The sequence below is a fragment of the Desmodus rotundus genome, chromosome 2 (genome assembly GCF_022682495.2).
Source record: "Desmodus rotundus isolate HL8 chromosome 2, HLdesRot8A.1, whole genome shotgun sequence".
Classification (NCBI taxonomy): Eukaryota; Metazoa; Chordata; class Mammalia; order Chiroptera; family Phyllostomidae; genus Desmodus; species Desmodus rotundus.
In genome coordinates, this window is record NC_071388.1 from 55,029,790 (window position 1) to 55,053,489 (window position 23,700).

At 38.5% G+C, this 23,700-nt stretch overlaps 1 protein-coding gene and 1 pseudogene across 3 annotated transcripts in view; both read right to left on the reverse strand.

The window, feature by feature from the left end:
* PLSCR4 (phospholipid scramblase 4) overlaps window positions 1-9,744 on the reverse strand; it is a 56,239-nt gene extending 46,495 nt beyond the window's left edge. The window contains exon 1 of one of the 3 annotated variants that reach the window (XM_053918237.2): window positions 9,468-9,744. The gene's annotated coding sequence lies outside the window, so the exon portion shown is untranslated. The remainder of the gene's footprint in view (window positions 1-9,467) is intronic. The other 2 variants (XM_053918236.2, XM_071220593.1) reach the window with 2 other exon arrangements.
* On the reverse strand, window positions 9,405-23,223 carry LOC112300943 (transmembrane protein 106B pseudogene; annotated as a pseudogene).
* Window positions 23,224-23,700: the final 477 nt, after the last annotated feature.

Genomic DNA, 23,700 nt, shown 5'->3' on the forward strand with positions numbered 1-23,700 from the left:
ATCCCAAGTTCATGGATCAGACAGCTTAATATTAAATGGCAATACTCCCCAAATTGACATATAGATTCAACATAATACCTATCAAAATACAAGTTGCCTTTTTCTAGAATTTGACAAGTAAACATAAAATTCATTCAGTAACAAAAGGAAAAACCATAATAGCCAAAATAATCTTGAAGAGGAAGAAAGATGGAGGACCCACCCTTCTGAACTATAAAGCTACAGTAATCCTAACAGTGTGGTACTGACCTAAAATAGACAGACAGACCAAGAGAACAGAATTCACTGCCACAACCATTAATAGGAAGAAACAATATTTCCAACAAACAGTGCTGGGAAAACTGTATATCCACACACAAAATAAATTTGGACCTCTACAACATCCCATACAAAATAATGAAGTAAAAACAGAACATAAATCCAAAGGTAAAATGTAAAACTAAGAAATCCCAGAAGAAAACATGGGAGTCAATATTCATGACCTTGGGTTAGGCAATGGTTTCACAGACATGACAGTGATGGTGTAAGCAACGAAACTAGAAATCAATACATTGGGCTTCATCAAAACTAAAGACGTCTGCAGTTCAAGGACTACCATCAAGAAAACGTAAAAATAACTCAGAATGGGATAAAGTATTTGCAAATCATATATCCAATGAGGAACTTTTATTCAGATTATTAAAAAACCTCAGCACTCAATAATAAAGACAACTAACACAACTGAAAAATGGCCGAAGGATTTGGACACTTCTCCAGAGTGAAGATATATGAATGGCCCATGAGGACATAAAAAGATTCTCAACATTATCAGTCATTAAGGCCATGTGAATCAAAACTATAATTAGTCGCTTTTCACACTTACTAGGATAGCTATAATCAAAAGGACAGTAACAAGTGTTAGCAAATGTGTGGAGATACTAAAAGCCTCATATACTGCTGGTGGGAACATAAAGTGGTGCAGCCACTATGGAAAAAGTCAGGCAGTTCCTTGAAAGATTAAGCACAGAGTTTAATATGGTTTGTACAATTAAACATATGACCCAGCAATTCTTCGATACATACTCAAGAGAAGTGAAAATGAACATTGTCATAAAACATGTTCATAGCAGCATTACTCAAAGTAGCCAACAAATGAAAACAACTCAAATGTCCATCAACTGATGAATGGATAAATTTTAAAAAGTAATATATTTCTATAATGGAATGTTATTCAGCCACAAAAGGTAATAAGTTCTAATACATGTTATAACCTGAGTAAACCTTGAAAGCGTTAGCTAAGTGAACAATGTCAGATGTCAGTCACAAAAGATCATATATCATATGATTCCATTAGTATGAACTATCCTGAAGAGGCAAGTCTATAAAGATATAAAATAGACTAGTGGTTTGCAAGGGGCTGCAGGAAGGGTGACAGGAATGCGGAATAACTGTTTTGGGCATGGGGTATTTTGGAATTATAAAATGTTCTAAAATTAGTTTGTGGTGAGGGTAGTGAAACCCCATGAATACAGTAAAATTCTAACTTTAAATGGGTGACTTTTGTGATATGTGAAGTATACCTTCAAAAATTTATTGAAAGAATGAAAGCTGGATATTAACATTCTACCAGTAGACTTCAGAGCAAAGAAAGCTACCAAAGTTAAGAGTAACGTCCTTAAAGTAGGAGTCGATATACTGACAACACATAGCAATTCTAAATGATGGGGCCTTCCAGCCCAGGTTTCCAGAGCCAGGAAGAGAAGTCTCCAAACCTCTGTCAGTAAAAACCAGTGGGGATTATGGCTCAGTGAAACCAAAGGATTCTGAAGTCGCAGGTGTTCCTCTTAAAAGGCCTGTGCACAGACTCACTCACTCTGAGCTCCGTCACTGGGCGACAGCTTGAAACAATCCAGGGACATAAGGGACGGGGGAATGAATTGTCTGGCATCAGGGCAAGAGGTGAGGGAGGCAACTTTCTGCTGGACAAAAGCGCTGGCAGAGGCCATTTTTCCTTTTCTAATACCCCACACACAAAGCTGGCATGTGGACAACATATCAGTCTCCATTAACCTGGCTCACACTGTTCTCCCAGAACTGGTGATTGCCTGACACACAGCCCCCTGCAACTTTCAGGCCCACCCAAGTTATCTCCAGTGACTTTTCCATACAAATGGCCCTCTTGTTTCATGCTTCGGACTTTACTAAAATATGTCTAACAGGCAGCATCTGGCCTCTGTGTACTCTTTACCTCTTGCTAAGCGCCCCAAGGCCTGGCACTAGAGGTAGCCAGCCTTGATTCTCAGCTTGGCTTCCCCAGGGTACCTCTAAACCCACCAAGAGCAACAGCCATCTAGTGTTGGCTGACTTTGCAACTCCTAGGTGGCCCCAGAACCAGTGCACCCAGTACATAGCTTCAGATCATGCTGGATTACAACCATACACTCTCCACAAGAGATATACCCAAAGGGTGAACTCGGTGAGCACCAAAACCTCACTGAAGCAAGTCTGGGTCTGTAGGGTCGACTCCTTCCTAGTAGCTTCTCCATTGTAGCAGCTAGTGCTCACAAACTGATCAGCCTGGGGGTCAATCCATCCCAGTACTGCCAACAGCAATCAAGGCTCAACTACAACAGGACAGAGCACACAGCCCATGCAGGGGAGCAGCTGTGGAGGCTGTGCCTCTGTACCCTATAGGACACCTTAGACACGAGGTCACTCTACCAAGTCCTGGAGACATAGCAGCTCTACCTAATACATAGAAACAAACATAGAAAAGTAGCCAAAATATGAAAACAAAGAATCAGGTCCCAAATGAAAGAAAAGAAGAAAATCCAGAAAAAGAACTAAATGAAATGGAGGAAAGCAAACTACCAGATACAGAGTTCAAAACAGTATTTAAATGGATGCTCAAGGAGTTAGTGAGAACTTCAGGGAAGTTAGTGAGAACTTTAACAGCATGAAAAAGAAAATAGAAATCATAAAAAAGGAACCAGTCAGAAGGGAAGCATACACTAACTGAAATGAAGAATAATTTACAGGAAATAAACAGTAGAGTCAATGAAACCAAAAATCAAATCAGTAATTTGGAATATAAGGAAGCAAAAACCCTAATCAGAACAGCAAAAGCAATAAATAAATAAATAAATAAATAAATAAATAAATAAATAAATCCAACAAAATGAAGACAGTGCAAAGAGCCTTCAGGACAACTTCAAGTGTATTAACATTCACATCATGGGGGTGCCAAAAAGAGAAGGGAACAAGAAATTGAAAACCTATTTTAAAATATAATGACAGAAAACTTCCCTAACCTGGTAAAGTAAATAGAAATACAAGTCCAGGAAGCACACAGAGCCCCAAATAAGATGAACTCCAAGGGGCCCACACCAAGATACATCATAATTAAAATGCCAAAAATTAAAAACAGAGAGAATCTTAAAAGCAGCAAAGGAAAAGCAGTAAGTTACCTATAAGGAAGCTCCCATAAGACTGTCAGCTGATTTCTCAACAGAAACTTTGCAGGCCCGAAGGAAGTGGCAGGAACTATTTAAAGTGATCAAAAGAAAGGAGGACCTACAAGATTACTTACCAGGCAAAGCTATCATTTAGAATAGAAGGACATAAAAAGAGCTTCCCAGACAAGAAAAAGCTAAAGGAGTTCATCACCACAAAACCACTATTACATGAAATGTTAGGATCTCCTTTAAGTAGAAGAAAAAAAGATAAAATATATGAACAGTAAAATGACAATAAATATAATTAACAACTGAATCTAAAAAACAAAATAAATGTACAAGCAGAACAAAAAAGATGCATAAATACAGAACATTTTGATGGCTGCTATATGTGAGGCAGTTTGAGCGTATGGGTGGAAAAGGTAAAGGGATTAAGAAGTACAAATTGGTTTTTACAGAGCCGTCATGGAGATGTAAAGTACAGCATATGGAATACAGTCACTAATATTCTACTATGTACGGTGTCAGATGGGTGTGAGATTTATCAGGATGATCACTTAATAAGTTATATATGTCTAATCACTAAGGTGTACACCTGAAACTAATATAATATCGTATGTCAACTCTAATTGAAAAATTAAAAAATGATTAAAAAATAAAAAAAGAAAAAAAAGGAGAAACGAGAAAGCCCAAGTAAACAACCTAACATTATATCTTAAAGAACTAGAAAAAGAATGAAAGCAACCCAAAATCAGCAGGAGAAAGAAAATAATAAAAATTAACAAGAAAACACAAAGGAAAAAAATATATATATAAATTTTTTTAAATGAAGGAAAGTAAAAACAAAAAAAGAAAAAAATTAGAGCAGAATCAAATGAAACAGAGAACAAAAAGACTCTACAAAAAATTAATACAACAAAGAGCTGGTTCTTTGAAAAGATTAATAAAATTGATGAACCCCTGGCTAGACTCACTAAGGAAAAAAGAAAACAGACTCATATAAACAAAATCAGAAATGAAAAAGGAGAAGTTACCATAGATATTATATAGAAATACAACGGATCATGCTAGAATACTACAAAAGACTTTGTCACCAATAACCTAGAAGAACCTTCCTAAACTGACTCATGAAGAACTGGAAAAGCTAAATAGACCCATCAGCAGTGGAGAAATTGAAAACACCAATCAAATCTCCCCCCCCCCCCGCCCCGCAAATAGCAGTCTAGGACCAAATGTCTTCACTAGTGAATTCTACCAAACATTCAAAGAAGATTTGATACCTATTCTTCTCAAACTCTTCCAAAAAATAGAAGAGGCAATACTTCCTAACCTTTTATGAGGCCAACATAACCCTGATATTAACCCCTGGCAAGGATAACACACACACACCCACACACAAAAACTATAGACCAATACAGCTGATGAATATAGATGCAAAAACCCTAGACAAAATACACTAAAACAATAATACATCATGAGCAAGTGGGATTCATTCCAAAGGCACAAGGATGGTTCAACATATGCAACTGATCATTGTAAAACACCACTTTAACAAAACAAATGATAAATCATATGATCTTATCAATAGATGCAGAAAAAGCATTTGATATGACACAACACCCATTTATGTAAAACAGTCAATAAAATGGGTATAGAAAGAAAGTACCTCACATAATAAAGGTATATGACAAACGCTCAGCTAATCTTATACTGCATGGTGAAAAACTTAAAGCTTTTCTTTAAAATCAGGACAAGACAAGGATGCCCATTCTCACCACTCATTCATCATCATTCTGGAAGTCCTAGCCAGAACAATCAGGCAAGGGAAAGAAATAAAAGACATCCAGATGAGGAATGAAGAAGTAAAAGTGTCACTTTTTGCAGCTGTCATGATTCTGCATACAGAAAACCCTGAAGACTCCACCAAAAAATGCTTACAAAAAATAAATAAATACAGTAGAGTTTCAGGATACAAAATCAATGTACACACACAGAAAAAAATCCACTGCTTTCCTGTATACTAACAATAAAATTTCAGAAAAAGAAATGAAAAAATAATTCCTTTTTAAATTGTAACCAAAAGAATAAAATACCTAGAAATAAAGGTTGTGAGGGACCTATATACTGAAAACTACAAAGCATTATTAAGAGATTGAAAAAGACACAATAAAATGGAATTGATATTCCAAGTTCATGGACTGAAAGAATCAACGTGGTTAAGATGCCATGTTACCTAAAGCAATAAAGAGATTTAATGCAATCCACATCAAAATCTCAATGACATTTTTTAAAGAAATAGAACAAATACATCATCAGATTTGTATGGAACCACAAAAGACCTCAAATAGCCAAAACAATGCTGAGAAAAAAGAAGCCAATATATGACTTTAAATTATACTAACAGAGCATGGTATTGGCAGAAGAACAAACACACAAACCAAAGGAACAGAATTGAGAGCCAGAAATAAAACCACATGTATATGGGCAAATAATTTTTGACAAAGGAGCCAAAAACACACAATGGAGAAAAGAAAACCTATTCAATAAATGGTGCTGGGAAAATTGGAAAGTCATACACAAAAGAATAAAACTAGATTATAGTTTGTGCCACAATATAAAAATTAATTCAAAATGGATCCAAGACCTAAACATAAGATCTGAAACAGTAAATTACATAGAAAACAACAAAAGTACTAAATTTATGGACCTTGATGGTAGAGAACATTTTATGAATTTGACCCCAAAGACAAGGGAAGTAAAGGCAAAAATAAACAAATAGGGCTACATCAAACTAAAAAGCTTCTGCACAGCAAAACAAACTGACAACAAAACAAAAAAGGCAACCAACTGAATGGGAGATATTTGCAAACAACAGCTCCAACATATCTAAAATATATTAAAAAACTCATACAACTCATCACCAAACAATACAATTAAAAAATGGGCAGAGGACCCAAACAGACACTTCTCCCAAGAAGACATACAAATTGCCAAAAGATATATGAAAAGATGCTCAACTTCAGTAGCTATTAGGGAAATACAAATCCAAACTACAGGAAGATACCACTTCACACATGTTAGAATGGCTGTTATCAAAAAGACAGGTAATAACAAGTATTGGAGAGGTTGTGGAGAAAAAGGAACCATCATTCACTGTTGGTGGGAATGTAAACTGGTAGAGCCACTATAGAAAACAGTATGGAGGTTCCTCAAAAAATTAAGAATAGAGTTACCATATGAGCCAGCAATCCCTCTTCTGGGTATCTACCAAAAAAACTTGAAAATATTTACTCAGAAAGATACATGCACCACTATGTTCATTGCAGCATTATTCACAGTGGCCAAGACATGGAGACAACAAAGTGCCCTTTGGTAGAAGTTTGGATAAGGAAGACGTGGTACATACACGTAATGGAATATGACTCAGCCATAAGAAAATATGAAATGCTGCCACTTGCAACAACATGGATGGACCTTGAGAATATTATGCTAAGGGAAATCAGTCAATCAGAAAGAGCTAAGAACCCACGTATCCCACGTATGATTTCACTCATACGTGGGATATAAAACTGAAACTCATAGACAACAGTATTGTGTTTACCAGAGAGTACGGGATGGGGGAGTAGTAAAAGATAAAGAAGACGAAATATATGGTGATAAAAGATGTTCTGACTTTCATTGGTGGGTATACAATGCAATATACAGATCATGTATCATAGAATGTATACCTAAAACCTATGATCCTACTAACTAATGTCAGTCACCCCAATAATTTTAATAAAAAATGACATTTGCACGACCATTTCTGAGAATTGACTGTCATTTGTCAATTTTTCTGTGTGCTAGTTTTTTTTCTGTGTGTGTGTGTTGTTTATATAAATGGTATCAGAACTTTATTTTAAGAATTTTTTCAAAATTTGTCTTTTATATTTACTTCATTTTTGCCATGCATTCTGTATTTTCTGTAGTCGTTTTAGATGATTTACTTTTTAAAGGCTAGCATCTCTCTCTCACTCTGAAGAATGTATACTTTGAGAACAATGCTGCTAATATATAGAGAGAATATGAACAGTCCCACATTTCTTGTTTATAAAGAAGTTAACAGATTGTGAAACCCTTCAGGCAAAACTTTTCAACTCTGTGCCTACATAAAACATCATAGCAATATTAGAGGAGAGAAAAGGATTTTCAAAGAAAGAAGCTGAAAAAGGAATTCAAAGAGAAAGTAAATGAAAAGAATATGGAAAGCTTTGTGAATAAAACGTTTCTTCTACAGTGAATGACAATTGTCCAGAAAGGAATTACTTTTTGTAAATTACTAATTACATTCTCAGTATCTTTATTTAGTTTTATTATTTTTCCTACTACAAAATCATTTTTCCTTATAAACATACATAAAATATATATGTATTAGAACATGAATGTATATAATTCAGTCTTTATTTACAAAAGTATTGTTACTGTGTATGTACACACACATACATGTCTTGTTTCCACTTATTTTATTTTTGGTGTGTTTTAATGTATATTCTTTGAACATATTTTCAAGTTAGAATATTTAGAGCTACCAAATGTTTTAAAACTACATATTAATCCACCTTTGAATGTACCATGCTCTCCTGCCTAATATCACTGACCTATAAAATTCACAACATTGTCAAAGTGTGATGATGAGCAGTTTTGGCTTTCCCAAATTTTTTGGAAATGATGCTACTGTTTCAGGATAACTATGTGAGACACATAGATGGAGGTTTTCGGTCTATTCCAATTGTTGCAACACCCAATTTTAAAGTACTGAAACCATACCCTTTTAAGTAGGTGGGAAATCAACGTTACTGCATTACAGTTTTAGTGGCTTCATTTCAAATATACAATGTAAATATCACCTCACACCTGCCAGTATGGCTATCATCAATAAATCAACAAACAAGTGCTGGCAAGGATGTGGAGAAAACGGGAACCCTTTTGCACTGTTGGTGGGAATGCAGACTGGTGCAGCCACTGTGGAAAGCAGTATGGAGTTTCCTCAAAAAAAATAAATATGGAACTGCCTTTTGACCCAGCAATCTGATTTCTGGGAATATACCCTAAGAATCCCAAAACACTAAACAGAAAGAATATATGCACCCCCATGTTCAGAGCAGCAGCATTATTTACAATAGCCAAGGTCTGTTAAAAGCAGTGATACATTTACATACTGGAATTCTAGTGGCTGTAAAAAAGAAGAAACTCACCCTCTGCAACAGATGGAAGGACCTGGAGATTATTATGCTAAGCAAAATAAGCCAGTCAGAGAAAGACAAACACCATATGATCTCACTCACATGTGGACTCTAATGAACAAAAACTGACAAAATAAAAACTGGATACAGGCATAGAAGGACAGATCTCAGGGGAGAGGGAGTTGGGGGACTGGAAGAGATTAGTCAAAGAACATATATGCATATATGCATAGCCCATGGACACAGACTACACTGTGATGAAGGTTAGGAGGGAGGGAGGAGTTGGGGGAAACGGGGACATCTCTAATAGTGTGAACAATAAAAAAATTCAATTAAATTGTATAGTCTAAGAGAAGATAAACAAGACCAGAAAATATAAAAATCTAAGTCTTGAAATATAGAGTTACATATTACAGAAACAAAGCAAGCACACCCAAATGAACCTCGTCCTCCCCTTTTGGCCGCATCGCTAACGTGAGACTGGGCCTCTCCAGTAACCCAGCCTGCCCCACCCCGCCCCGCTCCCTCCGCGTACACCAGTGACTAAGAACCCTCTTTCTGCCTTTCTGCCTGGCCCAACTCCGTGAGGGCTGCGCCGAGAGAATGTCCGCGAGAGGCGGGACCGGCCCGCGGGACAGAGCGGCGCGGGACAGAGCTGCGCGTGTGGCCAGCGAGGCCCCGCACCCCGTGCCTCTCCCCCTCAGGGGAGGCAGAAGGGGCCAGGGAGGCAGGGCGCGCAGCCAGGTCTCTAGCGCGTTCCCGCCGGGCCCAGCCCGCTCCCCAGCAGACAGCCTCGGTCTGCGGCCCCTACCTCCACCCGGCTGGACTCCGCACCCCGACAGCCACCTGAGGCTGCGGCGCCGGGCGCTCCGCCGCACTCACCGCTGAGCCCGCGGTCCGCTCGGCTCCAGCGCCACCGGGCCTGGGGTCTAACTTTCTCCGCCTGGGAGAGAGAAGGGGGCGGAGAAAGAGAAAGGGGAGGTGTTCCCGACAAAAAGAAACTAGAGCCTGCGGGGAGGGGGCGGTGCGGGACTCAGGGGACTGTGCGGGTGGACTCTGCGGCTTGGACTCCACCCAGCAATGTGCACCCTGCGGGTCAAGGCTCTGAGAGCCGGCGGTTCCCCTGGGGTCAGCTTCCCAACAGAAGACGAGAGGGAGAAGGTAGTAAAGAGAAATCGACTGGTCTCTGCTCTACTGTGCAGCGGCTGGAAGAGATAAGCCTAAATCCACCAAGGCCTCTTATCAGGGACTGGCAGGTTCCAGAGCCCGCGAGGAAGGACTCTGTCACAGGCTCCAGGAGCTGTGAGAGGATGAGAAGAAACTACTCTCACAAGAGGCCCTGTTGGTTCTCATCTGCTCCCACCCCACGCCCTTGGCTGGGAAATGGTCTTGGCTTTGCAAGGCTGGCGGGAAATACTGGGCTCAGGCCCAGGGTTTTTGTTTTCTTTTCTACAGGATCAGAGCAGACCAAATGGCTGTGGAAGGGGGGTCTGGGAAGATGGGAGGGGAGCAGGGTGCCTGTGTTTTCTGATGTTTGGTGAAAAATGCAGTTTGTTAATTGCCCTCCTTAGGCACAAAATATTTTTTCAAAGGAATGGGGTCAGGTCTGTGGTGGTCCATGGGGAGAACCTTAATGTCCCTGACCTTACAGAAAATCAAAACTGGACAGAAGTAATATAGATTAAGCTCTGATGAGTCCCTGGCACTGCACCACTGTGGGAGAACTTTGGCCAGGGGAAGGGAAAGGCGTATGGGTGTGGAGTTCTGGAATTTTCCACTTTACTTTGTATGCCATTTGTTAGTATGCTTGTGAGAACAGATTTTTTAAATTCATATTGTATTTCTCTGTAATAATTGCACAGGACATAATCCAAGTATAGAGATAGTGTTATATTGAAAGCATAAAACAGAGACTTCTGGTCAAGATGGTGGCATAGGCAGACATAGCTCGTCTGTTCGCACAACCACATAAAAGTTACAACTGAAATATAGAATAACCATCACTAAGAACTGTCAGAAATCGAGTTGGATAGAAGTCTGACAACTTCGGAATTAAAAACATCACACCCATCCAGACTGGTAGGAGTGGTCCCACATACTTGTGTGGTAGATAAAGTTCAGGACTGGTATTTCAGGAGTGAGCAGTCCCAGCCCCAAACCGGGCTGCCCCAGCCCAGGGTTCTGGTGCCAAGAAGGTAAGTCTCCACAACTGTGGCTGCAAAAACCAGTGGGCATTGAGTTAGTGAAAGAAACTTCTGGAGCCCCAGGCAGTTCCTCTCAACCCACATACAGACTCACCGACTCAGACAGACATCACTGAGCTCTGGATCCATGGTGGCAGCTTGGAAGGCTCCAGTGGCATGCTGGGAGAGACTGAGCTGTCTGGCATTGAGGCGAGCAGAGGCCATTGTCCCTTTTCTGGGCTCTCCCCCCACAGAGTCATGAAGCCGTAAGCTGGTGCCATATCTGAAACTCCATCAACCTGGCTAACATTGTTTGACCTGCCTTGGAGGTCCCCAGGGACTGTGCCCAACCCAGCTTAGAGGCCCAAGCTGCTTTTCCATATGAATTGCTGGTGGTCATGGCTCATGCTAATATCTCCCTGAATCCTGTCAAACAAGCAATACGTGGCCTCAGTGAGCCCCAGGCCCAGCACCAGCAGCAGCTAGCCTGGACTCACAGCTTGGCTTCACCTGGAAATCTCTAAGCCCAGCACAAGTAGGAGCCATCTTGGATTGCTTTATAGCTCAGGCAGAGTGGTCCTGGGCAAAACACAGAGGGGTTAACCTTGACCTCCACCACCCAGGAAACACCAGGGCAGGTATACCCATGGGGCAGCTACAGACCACATTGGAGCAACACCACCATGACCCTGCACAGCTGAGCCTCCACGGAGAGTGGGGATAGGTGCTCAGTGGTCACAGTGAATCCTTGTAGCTGATTAGCCTGGGTTACCCTCCCATTATCCTCCTGATTACCCTCCCATTGATTTGCCAACAGCAACCAAGGCTAAACTACAAGAGGAGGGTGTACTCAGCCCACATGAAAGGGCACACCTCGAGTACCCAGCCTGAGTGATAAGGGAGGCTATGCCACTGGACCCTATAGGACAACTACTACCTTAGGCCACACTACAAGACACTGAGCCAAAACAGCTCTACCTAATAAATAGAAATAAACACAGAGAGGCTGCTAAAATGAGGAGGCAAAGAAACATGGCCCAAATGAAAGAACAGATCAAAAATCCAGAAAAAGAACTAAACAAAATGGGTATAAACAATCTATCAGATGCAGAGTTCAAAACACTGTTTATAAGGATGCTCACGGAACTTAGTGAGGACCTTAATAGCATCACTAGCCATCACTAGTTTACTTGGTGTGTTTCTTCTTGGATCCAACTTCTTTGGAACTTGCTGAGAGTCTTGGACTTGCATGTCTAGTTCCTTCACTAGATTGGGGAAGTTCTTCTTCATTATGTTTTCAAATAAGTTCAATTTCTTGCTGTTCTTCTTCTCCTTCTGGCACCCCTATGATTCAGATGTTGGAATATTTAAATTTGTTCCTAAGCCTCTCCTCATTTTTAAAAAAAATTCTTCTTTCTTCATTCTGTTCTGGTTGAATGCTTATTTCCACTATCCTCCCCCTTCCTTCTCCCAGCTGATAATCCTCCAAATGACCTCCATATCTCTGAATTTGTTCCTGTTCTTGTTTGCTTAGTTTGTTTTTGTTTTTTAGATTAGTTGTTAATAGTTGTGTTTGTTGTCATTTTAATGTTCGTAGTTTTGAACTTCTTTTTCTTGAAGAAGTTCCTTTAACATTCATGTAGTAATGGCTTGGTGATGATGAATTCCTTTAACTTTACCTTGTCTGGGAAGCACTTTATCTGCCCTTCCATTCTAAATGATAGTTTTATTGGATAGAGTAATCTTGGTTGTAAGTCCTTGCTTTCCATCACTTTGAATACTTCTTGCTAGTCCCTTCTTGCCTACAAAGTTTCTTTAAAAAAATCAGCTGATAGTCTTATGAGAACTCCTTTGTAGGTAACTCTCTGCCTTTCTCTTGCTACTTTTAATTTTCTCTCTTTGTCTTTAACCTTTAGCATTTTAATTATGATGTGTCTTGGTGTGGTCCTCTTTGGGTCCAACTTCTTTGGGATTCTCTGTGCTTTCTGGACTTCTATGTCTATTTCTTTCACAAATTAGGGAAGTATTCTTTCATTATTTTTTCAAATAAAGTTTTGATTTCTTGCTCTTCCTCTTCTCCTTCTGGCATCCCTGTGATTTGGATGTTGGCACTTCTGGAGGTGTCCCAGAGTCGTCTTATACTATCCTCATTTTTTTTGAATTCTTGGTTCTTCTTTTTGTTCTGGTTGAATGTTTATTTCTTCCTTATGTTTCAAATTGTTGATTTGAATCCTGGCTTCCTTCCCTTCATTGTTGGTTCCCTGTGAATTTTTCTTTATTTCACTTAGTGTAACCTTAATTTCTTCCTTATGTCTTTGCCATACTCAATGAATTCTCTGAATCCTATCACCAGTGTTTTGAACTCTGCATCCAATAGGTTGGCTATATTGATTTTGTTTAGTTCTTTTTCTGCGGTTTAGTTCTGTTGTTTCATTAGGGCCATATTTCTTTGTCTCCTCAATTTGGCAGCCTCCTTGTGGTTGTTTCTGTGTATTAGGTAGAGCTGCTTTGACTCCTCATCTTAGAGCACCTGTTAAGTTGCATGGGGCAGAGCCTTAGGTATTCTCCAGTCACGGCAGCCCACTTCACCACTTTGTGTCTCTGTGTGGTGGGAGGGTTAGGGTTAGGGAGTGGGGACAATGCTACTGCATGGCTTCTGGAGGTTTGCCTGGCACTTACCCCATTTCCAGTCACTTCACCCACATCCTGTATGTGACTTCTAGTTTTTGCCCTGATGGTGATTCCCAGATGGAGTAGGTTTGTGTATGTTCTAAGTCTGTGCAGGCCCTTTAAATGAATTCTCCTGAGAAAAGTGCAGTTTCTTTTACCACCCAGACCCCCACTGGTTTTTACAGCCAGAAGTTATGAAGCATTATCTTCCCAGCACTGGAACCTTGGACTGTGTGGTCTGGCATAGGTCTGGGATTGCTTGCTCTCAAGATATCACTCCTGATTTTTATCCACCACATATAAATTTGGGACTGCCTATTCTGCCACTACTGCCACCACTGCCTCTCCATACCACACCTTGTCCTCTCCACCCTGACTCCATGATTCCATCCCTCCTACCCATTTGGATGAATATGACTTCTTTAAATCCTTGGCTGTCAGACTTCCATACAGTTCAATTTTCGGGCTGTTCTGGGTGTTTTTTGTTTTGAGGTGGTGGTATAAGGAGGTAAAAGTGTGTCTATCTATGCCTCCATGTTGATCAGGATTTCCAGTTTCGTAGCATTATGATCAGAGAAGATGTTTGATATGATTTCAGTTTTAAATTTCCTGAAACTTATTTTGTGTCCTAACATGTAGTGCATCCTAGAACACATTCCATGTGCACTCAAAAAGAATGTATGTTCTGCTGCTTTGAAGTGTTCTGCGGATATCAATTAAATCCATTTGATCTAGTGTGTCGTTTAAGGCTGCTCTCTCCTTATTGATATTCTGTGTGGAAGATCTATCCGTTGAAGTCACTGGGGTGTAAAATCTCCTACTAGGACTATATTTCTGTTGAGCTCTCCCTTTTGTCCATCAAGATTTGCTTTACATATTTAGGTACTTCTACTGGGTTCAAATAGTATTGGATTGTTCCCTATATTAATATGGAGTGTTTTCTTTGTCTCTTACTCTTGGTTTTAAAGTCTATTTTGTTGGATATATGTGTTTCTACCCTTTGCATTATTTTCCTTCGCATTTCCATGAAATCTTTTTCTATCTCTTTACTTTAGTCTGTGTGTATCTTTCATTCTAAGTTGGGTCTCTGGGGGACAGCATATATGAGGGTCTTGTTTTCTTATTCATTCAGCTACAGTATGTCTTCTGATTGGAACATTTAAGCCATCTACATTTATAGAGATTATTGATAGATATATTTGCCATTTTATTTTTTAACTATTTTGCTCTGTTTTTTTTCTTTTTTCCTTCTTATAAGAAGCCTTTTAACATTTGTTGCAATACTTGTTTGGTAGAAACAAACTTCTTTAACTTTATCTTGTTGGGACGCTCTTTATTTCTTCTTCAATTTTAAATGTTAGGCTTGATGGTTGAAGTAGATTTTGTTGTAGGTACTTGTTTTTTGTCATCTTGAGTGTTTTATGCCAATCCCTTCTGTTCTGAAATGTTTCTAGAGAAACCAGATGACATTCTTATGGGAGCTCTCTTTTAGGTAACTAACTGCATTTCTCTTGCTACTTTTAAGATTCTCTCCATATCTTAGAGCTTTTCCATTTTAATTATGATGTATCTTGTGGGCCTCTTTGGGTCCATCATGTTTGGGATTCTCTGGGCTTTCTGGACTTGTATGTCTTTTTCCTTCACCAGGTTAAGGAAATATTTGGTCATTATTTTTTAAATAGGTTCTTGATCCCTTGCTGTCTCTCCTCTCCTGGTTTACCCATAATGTTGATATTGTTACTCTTCATGTTGTCCAAAATGTCCCTTGAACTCTCATTTTTTAATTTTCCCCCTCTTTTTGCTGTTCTGATAGGTGTATTATTTTATCTTGTTCTCCAAATTGCTGATTCAGTCTTTGGCCTCATCTAACCTACTGTTTATTTCTTCCAGTGTATTATTTGTTTCAGATATTGCATTCCTTATTTCTGACTGGTCCTTTTTTGTGGTTTCTGTGTCTTTTTTTTTTCATGCTGTTGGATAGTTTTATAATCATCACTTCACTCTATATTTGACAAATTGCTTGCCTCCTTTTTGTTTAGTTCTACTTCTGGAGAATTAGCCTGTTCTGTCATTTGGGGCCTGTGTTTTTGTCTCCCATTTTTGAGTGCCTCTTTGTGTTTGTTTCTATGTGTTTCTATGTGTTCATTTTATTTGGATGTTCTGTAGGATGTTCTGTAGGAACATCCAAATAAAAGTGGTCCATGGTAGATGGCCAGTTTCCAGAGAAGGAGGCACAGAGCAGGTAATAGTGCCCAGTGATAGAGTGATTACTTAGGACTTTTACTTCCCTTTCCCATGCTGACATGTGAAATAAGATATTAAATAAGATAAGAAAAGATAAGAAATAAGATATGTGGTTTGGAAGTATTTTCTCCCTATCTCTAGCTTGTCTTTTTATCCCTTTCCTTTCTTCTGCTTGTATTGAGCTTATTTTGCCTCTCTTTATTTAATTTCTTACAGTAGATATTTAAAATATTGAGTTGAGACCTTTCCTCTTTTATAATATAAGCATATAATGCTATAAAATTTCCTCTCAGCATGGCTTTAGCTGCATCCCACAAATTTAACATATTGTATTTTTATTTTCATTAATTTCTATGTATCCTTTATATGTCTTCTTTCACCCATGGATCAGTTAGAAGTGTGTTATTTAATTTCTAAGTGTTTAGAGGTTTTCCTCTTGTCTTTCAGTTTTTGGTTTCTAGTTTAATTCCATTATGATCAAAGCACCCATTCAGTATGAATTCAACTCTTTTTAATTCATTGAGGTTTATTTTATGAGCAAAGATATGGTCTATTTGGCACACATTCCATAGGCACTTGAAAAAAAACATGTATTTTGCTGTTGTTTGCTGGAAGGTTTTTTATATGTCAGTTATTCCCTGTTGATTGTGTTCTTCAGATCATCGACACCCTTGCAGATTGTCTGTGTAGTAATTCTCTCAGTTGTTTAAAGAGGTATGTGGGACTCTGGGTCTTGTTAAAATCTCACGTTTACCAGACAATCACCCTTGCCTACCTATTTTGGACTGTGGTTCTACTAATCATTTACTTTTCAGAGCATTTATGATGTTAGTTTTGTCTGTTTAATCTGGTGCTAATGGAGCCATCACTCCCTGTTTGTACTGGTTGAGGGTGGGGTAGGGGTATAACCGGACTGGGCTTCTAGGCTGCCAGGTGTCACCCAGTGGGGGGAGTGAAGTCTCAAGCCAACAGGGTCAAGAGGTTTCTGAGGCCAGGCTTTTTGTGGCTGAGTCCCAACTGCCAGTTCTGCCTGCCTGCCTTGCCGTCTCCCAGTTGGCAAGGGGAGTCCTAGGTCCACAGACCTGTAATATTTTGATGTCAACACTTTATTGCTATTCACACTTGCTGCCATAACCACTAACTACTCAGAGTTCATTGGAAATTTGTCTAGAGCCTCTCCTTTCCTCCTAGCCCAAACCCAGCACTACTTCATGAGTAGGATTCTGAGCATGATGGCTAGTTTTTCCCCCCTCTAATTTAAACACACAAAAAGAAAAATAAGAAAAATAGCACATCCATATATGTCATCTTTATAACATATTGACCCCAGCAGTCACTGAATGTGACCCAAGTGGTGTTTTGAAATCAGACAATTCAAAATAGCAACCCCTGGGTGTGGTGTGACAGTATGATCAGGAAGGGGGTTGGCATGTGGCAGTGACTTCCTTCTTCCTACTGAAGAATGTGCAGTTAAATTCAAGCAAACACATAGGCAAAGCATGAAGTTGCCTACACATTATATACAAATCTATTGGATACTGTAGTGTGCCAGACACTTTGCATTTATCTCATTTAATCTTCAAAACAAACATATGATGTAGACCCATTATTCGAGTTTTATGGATCGGGAAGCCATAGCTTGGACAGGATAAACTTTCCCAGGATTAGGCAGAGCTGAAGCCAGTCAGCTACTTGCATTTCATTATATTATACAACCTTTAATAGAAGTAAAGCTAAAGGGCTAAACGATAATGTCAATAGAGTGAACAAGTCTGAACACTGATGAGAATGGTGGGAATATCGTGCTTCATTCTTAGCACTTCATTTCAAAGGGAGTTATGGAAGATGAAAATGTTTTTTAAAATAGCCATCAGAGTGAGAGACCACCAGAACATGGCTTCATTTGAAAAACAGCCAAAACCAGGGAAATTTACCCAGAAAAAGGATGGTTTAAGGTAGAGGATGAGTGGGATTGTCTTGGAGCATTTGAAAATATTTTAGAAGTATCTTTGCATTTCAATGTTTAGAGATGCTAAAGAAAATGAAAAACAAAAAAGACCACAAATTTTTACTTGGTGTAAGATGTTACTATCTAATCATTCATTACAAAAGCTTTCAAGAGCTACTTCCTTCCAATTCTTAAAGACCCACTCGGCAAGTATAACAAATAGGGATTTCTAGTCACGCATGTTCCCTGCCCAGCTCCCAGCAGTTTCACCTGAAAAGGGAAGGTCAGAGAGGTTCACTTCCTCGTGTGAGAGATCATACACAGTATGTAATCATGGAAACAGCTTGCCTACAAACATGATGATGAGGATAGTGATGACATTAAATCATGCAGAAACATGTACATTTGGGCTTGTTGGTCCCTGAAAGCCAGGACTCACATAGCATAGCCAATAATAGCTTGACCTTCATGCCCTGCTCTAGAAGAACTCTAGTAGATTTAGGTGTTGACAATCTTCCTCCAGCTGCCTCAAAAAAAAGACAGGTGGTTTGCCTACTTTTATCCAGCCAATCCACTCAAAATACATACCAAAGTCCATATAATGACCTGTATAGTCTGGCAGTTAGAGCTCATCTCCTTGCTTTCTCATGCTTGCTTTCACTCAAGAACACCTCTGGAGTGTGTATTGGATGCCTCTTGCACACTCCAAACTTGGGATCTTTGCAAATGCTGCAGCATCTCACTGGAAACTTCTTCCCCAGGAAACCACATTTCGCTCTCTCACCCCCTCAAACCCTTCCTTAAATACGAAGATCTTTCTTCTGATTATTCTATTTTAAATTGTAACTATATATTTCATTTATTTACAATTTGTTTAATATTTTTTACTTGTTTATATATTTGTTAGTTTATAACTATATTTATTAAGTTTATATTCTGCTTCCCCAAAGGAATACAATCTTCAATACTTTTAGAAAAGCAAAAATTTAAAAATAACCATGCACAGTAAAGACAAATTTAGAAATTAAGAATTTAGGCAAATGCAAATCAAATCCACAGTGAGATACCACCACACCCCTGTTATTTTCAGCAAAACAAGTAATAACAAGTGATGAAGAGGTTGTAGAGTAAAAAGAACCCTCATACACTGCTGGTGGAGATGTAAATTGGTGCAGCCACCATAGAAAACACTATGGAGTTTTCTCAAAAAAGTAAGTATAGAGTTACCGTATGGCCCAACAATCCCTTTTCTGGGTTTTGACCCCCAAAATTTGAAAATATTTATTTATAAAGATTTATGTACACCTGTGTTCATTGTAGCATTATTCACGGTGATCAAGACTTGGAAACAATGGGAGTGCCCTTTGATAGAGGATTGGATAAAGATGTGGTAAATACATACAATGAAATACTACTTGACTTTAAGAAAAACGAAATCCTGCCGTTTCCAACAACATGGATGTATCTTGGGAATATCACACTAAATGAAATAAGTCAGATGGAAAAAGTCAAGAGCCATATGATTTCACTCCCATGTGAGATATAAAACTAAAAACAAACAAGACAAACAAACAAAAACCCATAGACACAGATGACGGTATGGTGGTTACCAGAGGAAAAGGAGGAAAGGTGGCTGGTTGACAAGGGTAAAGGGGAACAAATACATGGTGACGGAAGGAGACTTGACTTGGGGTGGTGAACACACAATGCAGTATACATTGATGTATCATAGAATTGTCCATTTGAAACCTATATAATTTTATTAACCACTGTCACTCCAATAAACTTAATAAAATTTTTAAAAGAATAAACTTAATGCCCATCAGCAAACGAGTGGATCCAAAAACTATGGTATATTTACACAATGGAATTCTACGCAGCAGAGAGAAAGAAGGAGCTTATACCCTTTGCAACAGCATGGATGAAACTGGAGAGCATTATGCTAAGTGAAATAAGCCAGGCGGTGAGGGACAAATACCATATGATCTCACCTTTAACTGGAACATAATCAACAAAAGAAAAAAGCAAACAAAATACCACCAGAGACATTGAGGGGGGGAACTGTCTAGCAGTGGCCAGGGGGGAGTGAGGTGGAGACAGTGGGAAGAGGGGATTGCAGGAACTATTATAAAGGACACATGGACAAAATCGGGGGGGATGGTGGGGGTGGGGGAGGGAGGTGGGTTCAGCCGGGGTCGGGGGAGGGAAGGGGAGAAAAGGCATACAACTGTAATTGAGTAACAATAAAAAATAAATAAAAAAAAAAGAAATAAAAAAAAGAATAAACTTAAAAAAGAAGGTGTAGGTATTCATGAGAAGGACAATGAAATTTTATCAAATGTTGGAAAATGTAGGAAATGCCCTTGATGGGATAACTTAAGATAAAAGTCAATTAATCCAAAATTAATGTATTAATTTAATACACAAAAACTTACAAGATTTTTAAAAATTGTCTAAAATTATGTTGAAATGATGAGGAAAAATACATGCCTTGAAATAGGCAAGAAATGTGTTAGAAATATAATTTAAAGGTAGTTTAAAGTAATAGGACCATTGAATATTTTCTATAACAGTGTTTCCTCACACACAAAAATATTTTTCCATTCAAATAGCTTATTTGGGAAGTGATGCTGAAAGGCACCAGTAGGATATTGGGAGATAATTCTCTATGGTTCCCTTCAATTTCTGTTCAATTGGAAGTAGAGACACTGACTGTCTTTGTTCTAAACTCTCCTCTCAAGAATGATTATAATGAATAACCTTAGAAATGGAGACAGCAACTCCCTCCAGGGGAAAAGAGAAATTTGTTTATTGTCCTCTATAATAAAGATAATAACTCCTTCTGGGGCAGAGATTAGGCAGGTTTGCTTGTAGCCTACTTTAAAAGATGTGGGTTCCCTTACCTCCAGGTTCCCCTCCTGTAATGCCACCCACTGCATGTGCAAGCATCCTCTGCCCTTTACTGAGTCACTGCATGGGAAGTGGGGTTCAGGGAACTGGAGTGAGAAAATGGTGCTCCTCTGTCTATGGCTAGTAGTGTGAGTAATTAGCTGATCTTTGTTTCTGAAAAAAAATTATTTTTCTTGTGCATATTTATTGACTTTCAAAATGCAACTACTTTGCCATTGGCTCAATGTTCACAAATGCAATTGTTAAAAGTTTTGATAATCTATTTTATATTTGTTGCTTGTTCAACTCTCTTAGTGTTTCTCTTTCTATGATAATTCTACAGGTATGCATTTTGAATTTGGGGAGTATATGACTACTAGAAATTATTTGTCTATAGGATCTAGAAATAGAGTGAAAATGTTAGAGTATTTTAAACAGTGTTTATTTCCAGTGACTTTGGAAAATTTAGTTCCTTCCTATTTTGGGGTATATTTTTCCAGATTAAGCACATGTTTCCTTGCATTCCAATTAGTATTACAAAGAAAGAAACTTTGTCCATTTCTTATTTGTTAGTCTCACATTTTTCTTCAACTTCTCTGCCCATTGTTTTTTGTCCTATTATAATGTGTTTCAGGCTTCTACAGAGAAGCAGGACCAGTAGGATACCTATCCATCATCATCTATCATCTAGAGACTGGCCCATTTTAAAGAAGTGGCTCATGTGATTGTGGAAGCTGGGAAGTCCAAAGCCTGCTATTTCTATATAATTGGTGGGGTATTTTTCTTTCCTTTGCCAAAATAACCATCCAAAGAAGGTTCCTTTTCACATATCTTCAAGGGGACTACAGCCAAATAAAAATGTTCTTGGGAAAAAATATGAGAAATGTTGTTGCACCTACCACAAAATTAGACTGAGTTTCAGCCATGACCTGACAATATCCATTACATGGTATTTTTTTTCTTTTTTCCATTTCCTGTTTTATTTATTTTTCTGAGAAACCTTTATTTTGAATCTGTACTATTTTATTTGACACCGATTAAAGCTATATAAAAACCTTGTGCAGTTTATTTACAATATTGCACATTAACTGTGTTTGAAAATTACATAACAATTTTACAGAACTATAACTAATATGGAAGGATATGTGAAACATTATTTAGGAGCTTTAAAATTTTTAGATACAGAATTTTGCAAAGATTATTTTGGTTTATAAGTGTTACTCAAACACTGGCTTGAAATAAAATGGACAAAAATATATATGAGTAGAATACCAACAAATGAGAAACTAAACTAATTTATAACTAATTTAGTTATAAGATAAAATGCCATATAGTTGAAATACTCCCTTGTAGCAATGAGAATTTATAAAACAAGAAAGAAGGATGATGCCTTAAAAGTCTTTCATGAAGAATAGGCTCCCAGTAGTGGTCTATGAAAACATACAGAAATAAAGTTTCTCAAATTATGCTCATCACCAGACTTATATTTTCAGTAGTGATTGGAGCTGTGAGTTTCGAATATTTATTGTCCTCTAGTAGAAATCTCGGTTTTCTCCTCTGGGGATTGGCAGTAGGAGTTTGGGGGAGAAGAAAACCAATCAGTAAATTTAGATTCAAGTAAATACCTTGGTCCAAATATCATACACACAGTGGAGAGTTGTAAAAACTGGCAAGTCCAGGAATTATTAGCTATACTCTTACAATAAGAGTGTAAACTTTAGGTTTGTTTAATTCAATCTCTTATCAGGAATTAGGTGCTTCATTCTTCAGAGTTTAAAAAATATCAGTAGATATTTTTTTCTTCTCCAGGTGCATCTCTTCCAATACTTACTGTGTGACTGAAGTACATTCAGATATTCAAACTGTCCCAATTAATAAGTTGTGTTCTTGCACAATCGACATACCGGTAACTCTCCCGGAATATCTGTTCAGAGCGTCCAAAGTACGTTGCTGTCACAGTGACTTGCGTCAAGTATTATGTTGTGCACGTGACTGTACAGAAATCAAACATATAACTCATTTCCTCCGCTACGACAGTAGGTACTATGTAATCAATCTGTTTCATATCCAATGGACCAATATTTGTTGGTTAAGCGTGCTTTTCCAATCATTGTTTTTGAAAATTGGACTTGTGCAATGATGTTTTCAACTTCAACAGAATAATAGTTATTGTTTGTTATATTTAGTGTCTTCATGTATTCAAATGTATGCTTTTGAACATTGTAACTGATGTGTGCTGATTTTATGCCAATGTGTTTCATGTTGATACAGCGCGGGAAAGGGGGAAAAACAGCCAATCCAGAAATCAGCAGACAAACACAGAAGTCATCATATACAGTTCTGTTGTTTTGACCTTAACCTCTGACCACTATATGGAATCAGTGCCACCCACTGGTTTTCTTGTCCCTTAGGGATTCTTTTTGTTCCTTGACAAGTGGGGCAAGTGACACTATCCCTTCCTGTAAATAACACATATGGAAACAGAAAGGCATCTCCACTTCTCCCATCTCCACTATTAACCAATCCACCTCTCTATTTTCAGTTGGTGCTACGTCACCATGAGCATCTTTATTTGAATGCAAAGGCAAATGAAAAAATGACTTTCCTATGTTGCACGCAGGGGCACTGTGCATTCCTGAGTGGCTTTGGCTGCATGGACAGGCCTGAGGACAGGCTGAGGAGTCCGCAGCCCCTCTGGGCGCTAGGGCTAAGCCTTAGGCCTGCAGCACAGTGGCTGTGGTGTCAGGGGGAAGGGGCCAGTATTTGTTTTTCTTTAGAATATTCACATGTGTTCTGCAAGCCCCATCCAAGTCTTAAATAATTTGGGGAGGATAAATCAGGAGGTGACCGAACTTTGTGCTGGCAAGAAAATATGCAAAACTGTTTTAAAGCTACAAAATATATGTGCTTAAAATAAATTATACATGAGCACCATATTATAATGACTTAAAGGAAGTATTTTATAATATCATTAAATTCCTAAAAATATGAATTTTTAAACCATATCTTTGATATTTCTCATGACTTTGAATCCATGAGAATAGAAATTCAATTCCTTACTTTCAGAGCCAAGTATGCTTTTTAGATCAAGGGAACCTGTGTCATGGGTC